Below are 7,699 nucleotides of genomic sequence, written 5' to 3'. Positions count from 1 at the left end.
GGGGGGGCGCACCAGCCCACTAGGGGCTGGTTCCCCTCCCACTTCAGCCCACGGGGCCCTCCGGGATAGGTGGCCCCACCCGGTGGACCCCCGGGACCCTTCTGGTGGTCCCGATACAATACAGGGTGACCCTGAAACTTTCCCGATGGCCGAAACAGCACTTCCTATATATAATTCTTTACCTCCGGACCATTCCGGAACTCCTCGTGAATTGCGGGATCTCATCCGGGACTCCGAACAACATTTGGTTTGCTGCATACTCATATTCATACAACCCTAGCGTCACCGAACCTTAAGTGTGTAGACCCTACGGGTTCGGGAGATATGCAGACATGACCGAGACGGCTCTCTGGTCAATAACCAACAACGGGATCTGGATACCCATGTTGGCTCCCACATACTCCTCGATGATCTCATTGGATGAACCACGATGTTGAGGATTCAAGCAACCCCGTATACTATTCCCTTTGTCAGACGGTATGTTACTTGCCCGAGATTCGATCGTCGGTATCCCAATACCTCGTTCAATCTCGTTATCGGCAAGTCACTTTACTCATACCGTAATGCATGCTCCCGTGAGCAGACACTTGGTCACTTTGAGCTCATTATGATGATGCACTACCGAGTGGGCCCAGTGATACCTCTCCATAATACGGAGTGACAAATCCCAGTCTCGATCCGTGTCAACCCAACAGACACTTTCGGAGATACCTGTAGTGCACCTTTATAGTCACCCAGTTACGTTGTGACATTTGGTACACCCAAAGCACTCCTACGGTATCTGGGAGTTACACGATCTCATGGTCTAAGGAAGAGATACTTGACATTGGAAAAGCTCTAGCAAAACGAACTACACGATCTTGTGCTATGCTTAGGATTGGGTCTTGTCCATCACATCATTCTCCCAATGATGTGATCACGTTATCAACGACATCCAATGTCCATAGTCAGGAAACCATGACTATCTGTTGATCAACGAGCTAGTCAACTAGAGGCTCACTAGGGACATGTTGTGGTCTAAGTATTCACACGTGTATTACGATTTCCGGATAATACAATTATAGCATGAATAAAAGACAATTATCATGAACAAGGAAATATAATAATAATCCTTTTATTATTTCCTCTAGGGCATATTTCCAACACGCCGAGCTTTTGCGAGAGGAGCAGGTGTAGTACGGAGGGGAGGGAGGCGCCAGGGTGTTGGGGTGCGGCTGCCCTCCCACCCCCCCTCTTTATATAGGGACCCCAGGGGTGGCGCCGACCCTAGAGATGGGATCTCTAGGTGGGGGCGGCGGCCAAGGGGGTGGAGTGCCCCCCAAGGCAAGTGGAGGCGCCCCCTCCCCTAGGGTTCCCAACCCTAGGCGCAGAGGGGGGCCCAGGGGGGGGCGCACCAGCCCACTAGGGGCTGGTTCCGCTCCCACTTCAGCCCGTGGGGCCCTCTGGGATAGGTGGCCCCACCCGGTGGACCCCCGGGACCCTTCCGGTGGTCCCGGTACAATACCGGTGGACCCCAAAACTTTCCCGATGGCCGAAACTCGACTTCCCATATATAATTCTTTACCTCCGAACCATTCCGGAACTCCTCGTGACATCCGGGATCTCATCCGGGACTCCAATAACTTTCGGTTTGCTGCATACTCATATTCATACAACCCTAGCGTCACCGAACCTTAAGTGTGTAGACCCTACGGGTTCGGGAGACATGTAGACATGACCGAGACGGCTCTCCGGTCAATAACCAACAGCGGGATCTGGATACCCATGCTGGCTCCCACATGCTCCTCGATGATCTCATCAGATGAACCACGATGTCAAGGATTTAAGCAACCCCGTATACAATTCCCTTTGTCAATCGGTACGTTACTTGCCCGAGATTCGATCATCGGTATCCCAATACCTCGTTCAATCTCGTCACTAGAGAGTCACTTTACTCGTACCGTAATGCATGATCCCGTGACCAGACACTTGGTCACTTTGAGCTCATTATGATGATGCATTACCGAGTGGGCCCAGAGATACCTCTCCGTCATATGGAGTGACAAATCGCAGTCTCGATCCGTGTCAACCCAACATACACTTTCGGAGATACCTGTAGTGCACCTTTATAGTCGCCCAGTTACGTTGTGACGTTTGGTACACCCAAAGCACTCCTACGATATCCGGGAGTTACACGATCTCATGGACTAAGGAAAAGATACTTGACATTGGAAAAGCTCTAGCAAACGAACTACACGATCTTTGTGCTATGCTTAGGATTGGGTCTTGTCCATCACATCATTCTCCTAATGATGTGATCCCGTTATCAATGACGTCCAATGTCCATAGTCAGGAAACCATGACTATCTGTTGATCAACGAGCTAGTTAACTAGAGGCTCACTAGGGACATGTTGTGGTCTAAGTATTCGCACGTGTATTACGATTTCCGGATAATAGAATTATAGCATGAATAAAAAACAATTATCGTGAACAAGGAAATATAATAATAATCCTTTTATTATTGCCTCTAGGGCATATTTCCAACATTAGGAGGAAGTATCAAGATGACACAACCTGTACAGGCAACCAAATGAAAACAAAGCAAGGCATAGACAACAAAATTAAACAAAAGGAGGCCTGGAGTAAATGAAACAAAAAATAGAAAACTGTACGGCTAGCTATCCATCAATGCATGGAGGGGTCAGGAGGTCCGGCGTGCACGCCATCAAATAAGTTGAAGCAAGGAAACAGAGCACAACAACATATGGCTACCTAAAAACATAACTCATCCTAGAAACAGTTCATTGATTAGAAAAAGACTGTCTCCACTGTCAAAGTTACTGAGACAGATAAAACTCAGATTTGTTATGGTTTTACAATCCCAGAATCTCCACTGAATAAAAAAAGGGGAATAAGCGTTCATTACCTGAAAGGTCCAAATATGGAATCATTTGTTTGTAATTGATACTGACTTTTACTTCTGAATTAAAATCTTAAGGTTGTGTAATGCAAAAAACATAATCTGCATATCAAATTAGTGTATTTTTCACTACAATGCAGCTATATTCTAACTATTTAATCACTTTGGCATCAACTGACCTTGTATTCAGTGTTGAAAGGCTGGATGACTCCCGTTGTGCTGGCATCATTGTACAAAGATATCTTTTATGTGATTCAATCCCAACATTGTATCTCATTTTTCTTAGTACAACCGATGAACACACTAAAAATGGTAGCGAGCTGAGCCCGTGGATGCGCCTGCTTACCAGGTCATAGGTGGCCGGCTCGACGGGGCCGGGGGACCCCTCCTCGCCGGTGTGCAGCGGGGCGCCGCAGCCGTAGCAGCAGGCGACGCCGAAGGGCGTCTTCTTGGCCAAGCGACCAGATCAAAGCCGTCCTGCACAAATCCAAGGAATCGGATCAGATCAGATGTGGGGAGGAAGGAAAGTAGAGGGAGGAAGAGGAGGAAGGCAAGGGGAGGGGAGGGGAGGGGGCCTGACCTGACCTGACCAGCGGCTAGGGTTTCGGGAGAGCTGCAACGGCGCTCGCTCCCTCCTCTGGCGCTGCTTGGTCGCGGCAAGCAGCGTCAAGGGTTTCGGGAGAGCTGCAGAGGCGCTCCATGGCGGCTTCCAGGGAGAGGCGAGCTCCCTCCTCTTCCGCTGCATGGTCTCCTTCGACGCGCGCGTGTGGGCACCCGCCACGACCGCGGCCGCAAGCTGCCTCCCCAGGTACACGTCGCCTCACGTCGACGCCGCGGGGCCGACCCCGTCCTCCGCAGGAGACAGCAAGGGGGACGGGGCGCTGGGGGAGGCGGTGCGCGCGGGTGTAGAGGGAGAGGGAGGCGGTGGCGGTGGCGGATGGGTGGTGCTTGGTGGGGACGGTGGGCGGTGGTGCCGGGGACTTGGGAAAAAGGTGAGGAAGAGCGGGTGCCGGGGACGTGGTCAGGCGAGGTGGATGGAAATTTGGGCTTGGCCTCCGCGAGCTAATGTGCGTATACATGTGTACGGTTCTATAGTAGTAGCGCTGGGTTTATACCTTAAGCTGCTACTACGGTCTGTCGCGAGAGGCACGATGGAGAGCATATAGTAGTAGCGTGGGCTTTATACACTGCGCTACTACTATCAACTTAGTAGTAGCATGGGTTTATACCCCGCGCTACTACTACTGCTTGTCCTGGTGAGCACGGTGGTACCACTTAGTAGTAGCGTGGGTTTATACCCCGTGCTACTACTATCAACTTAGTAGTAGCGCGGGTTTCTAACCCGCGCTACTACTAATTAGCAATAGCGCCTGTTTTTATGCCGCGCTGCTACTAAAATTCTATGTATAAGGTTTTCCCTAGTAGTGAAGAGGCATTACAATACCACACGAATACAACATCATCTTACATAAGAGCACCATCCTACTACGGATGAAACACAAACAGAAACTCAAACGACATCCACCCTGCTAGCCTAGGATGCCGACCTGGAACCTATCCCCTAATCGAAGAAGCAGAAGAAGAACTCCAAAACAAGCAAACATCGCTCTCGCGTCATGATTATCGCATAACCTGTACCTGCAACTGTTGTTGTAGTAATCTGTGAGCCACGAGGACTCAGCAATCCCATTACCATGGGTATCAAGACTAGCAAAGCTTAAAGGGAAAGGAAGGGGTAAAGTGATGAGGTTGCAGCGGCGACTAAACATATATGGTGGCTAACATACGCAAATGAGAGCGAGAAGAGAAGCAAACGGATCGGTCGTGAAGCTAGCAATGATCAAGAGGTGATCCTGAACTCCTACTTAAGTCAAACATAACCCAAAACCGTGTTCACTTCCCGGACTCCGCCGAGAAGAGACCATCACGGCTACACACGCGGTTGATGTGTTTTAATTCAGATCTGGTGTCAAGTTATCTACAACCGGATATTAACAAATTCCCATCTGCCACATAACCGCAGGCACGACTCTCGAAAGTTTATACCCTGCAGGGGTGTCCCAACTTAGCCCATGATAAGCTCTCGCGATCAACGAAGGATATTCCTTCTCCCAGGAAGACCCGATCAGTCTCGGAATCCCGGTTGCAAGACATTTCGACAATGGTAAAACAAGACCAGCAAGACCGCCCGATGTGTCGACAATCCCGATAGGAGTCGCACGTATCCCGTTCTCAGGACACACCGGATAAGCTAAGCGTACAGGTACCGACGTAACCCAAGTTGCCAAGGGATGGTCCCGCACGGTGCTCTAGTTAGGACCAACACTTAGACAAGCATTGGCCCGGGGGGCTAAAATAAAGATGACCCTCGGGTTAATTACTCCCAAGGGAAAGGTATAGGTGGTAGGGGTAAAACCAATGTTGGGCCTTGCTGGAGGAGTTCTATTCAAGGCGAACTGTCAAGGGGGTCCCATAAATCACCCAACCGCATTAGGGACGCAAAATCCGGGAACATAATACCGATATGACGGAAACTAGGGCGGCAAGAGTGGAACAAAACACCAGGCATAAGGCCGAGCCTTCCACCCTTTACCAAATATATAGGTGCACTAATAATATAAGAGATATTGTGATATCCCAACATAATCCTGTCCATCATGGAGCAATCTTCCACTTCACCTGCAACTAACAACGCTATAAGAGGGGCTGAGCAAAAGCGGTAACATAGCCAAGCAACGGTTTGCTAGGAAGGGTGAAAAGGTTAGAGGCTGACATGGCAATTTGGGAAGGCTTGAAGAACAAGTGATAGGAAGCGCACCATAGCGATAGAACGTAGCAACTAGCATAGCAATGATAGTAGTGAGATCCAAGCTGACGGTCATCTTGCCTGAAATCCCGCAAGGAAGAAGAACGAGTCCATGAAGAAGATGAAGTCACGAAGATGAACCAAGCGTAGAAGAACGAATCCTCACGATCGCAACGAAACAGGAACTATCGAGAAGAAGCATACAACAAGGTAAACACACCACACATATACATGACATGATGCTCAACCACGCATGATGCATGACAAAGCTACATGAAGCTACTCATGGCAAGAGATGATACATACAAGAACAACACATCAAGGCAAGTCTAAATGAGGCCGGAAACGACATATAACAATTCCGGTAAGTCCCCATATGCAAATTTCGAAATTGATCCTGACCTGAATAAACCTTATGTTCAAGTTGTTAAACATCAAGTTAAGATGCACCAGGATGATCTACACGAAATTCTAGTCAAGTTACATATAAAGTTCATTTAGTTCGGAGCTACGACCTAGAAGATATGAGCAAAACAAGTTAAACATGACATTGATGCAAAATACATACAAACATCAAGCAAACACCTCAAAACAAGGATGCAACATGATAATATGAAACTTCATGCAAAAACAAGCAAGTTTCATATAGAGCGCACTCAAAACGGAGCAACGGTTCAACATATACACTATACAAATTTAAAGGACAAGCTGTCCAAAACAGCAACTAGGCATCTAGCAAGCATCAAAACAATATGCTAAAGCATCTCAACGTGAAAAAATGCACGGGCATGAAGTACAGGTAAAGCATGACAAAACATGGACACTGAGCTATCTCCAGAAAACACTATAACATGCTCAAAAGGACATGGCATGATTGCAAATAATAACAGTTTCAGACTTAGCAGAAAATAACATCAGGTTGCAATGTTTAGAGCTATCAAACAACATGTTACATGAACTTAACATGGCAAACAAAGGCATGCCATGCTAATACTAAAGACAAAGAACAAAACTCCCTTATTGAACTAATTCCAAAGATCAACAGAAAAGATGGTATCATCCATGCAAACATGGAAAATGATATGACAGATTCATACATCGCAGGAACAACAATAAGTAGGCATGTTGGTGAGCTTGAACCACTCACCACAGAGCAATACATGGCATGGAAAAGTGACCAACAGTAATATGGCATATTTATGAAGCTAAACATGGCAAGAGCAAGTTCATAGCATGCTTGGATCACTACCAACAATCATGGCAACATTGAACTTAATGTTAACAGGCTGACAACAACATTATTTAGCAAGTTTGGAGCAAAATAAAAATAAGTTACAGCAGGCTATAAATGCAACCAGGGGCCTGAATGGATAGAGCATGACATGTATAACAAAACATCCTTAGTGAACATCTCCAGATTATGCATAGAATGACTTGTAGCAGCAAGTTTACATAGCATCATGATATAGCAGATTCAGACTAGCAAAACAGCAACATCAAGTACCCTACTTCACGAGCTCGATGAACTCACTAAAAGACTCACAAAAATACATGGATTGCACCATTGTAAAGATGGCATGATGTAGCTCAACACTCATGTAGACATAAAGCTCATAGGATGCACACACAAAATGCAACGAAAAAGACAAAACAACAAGTTATAATAGTTTCAGCAGGTTAACATCATATAGCACTTTTGCAACGATGATTTGGGCATCAAGATGGAATCAAACAACCATGGCATAATGGAATTAAATGAAGAGCATCTCACAACGAACATTTTGATATATCACACACACGAAACGGAGTAGTATGCAAGGAGATATGATGCGATGAACATGGCACCAGAATATGCAAATTACATGACTTAGCAGAATTTACAGCGAGCGTCAAATAGTTAAAATGTGCACGGGCGAGTTTTAGTGGGTGGATCACCATGGGCTTGGGCCCAGAGAGGAAGGAGAGGTCGGCGGGGTCTGGAGAGGAATTGGGC

Source organism: Triticum dicoccoides, chromosome 4B, assembly GCF_002162155.2.
Source record: "Triticum dicoccoides isolate Atlit2015 ecotype Zavitan chromosome 4B, WEW_v2.0, whole genome shotgun sequence".
NCBI lineage: Eukaryota > Viridiplantae > Streptophyta > Magnoliopsida > Poales > Poaceae > Triticum > Triticum dicoccoides.
Note: the sequence above shows the minus strand (reverse complement) of the source record.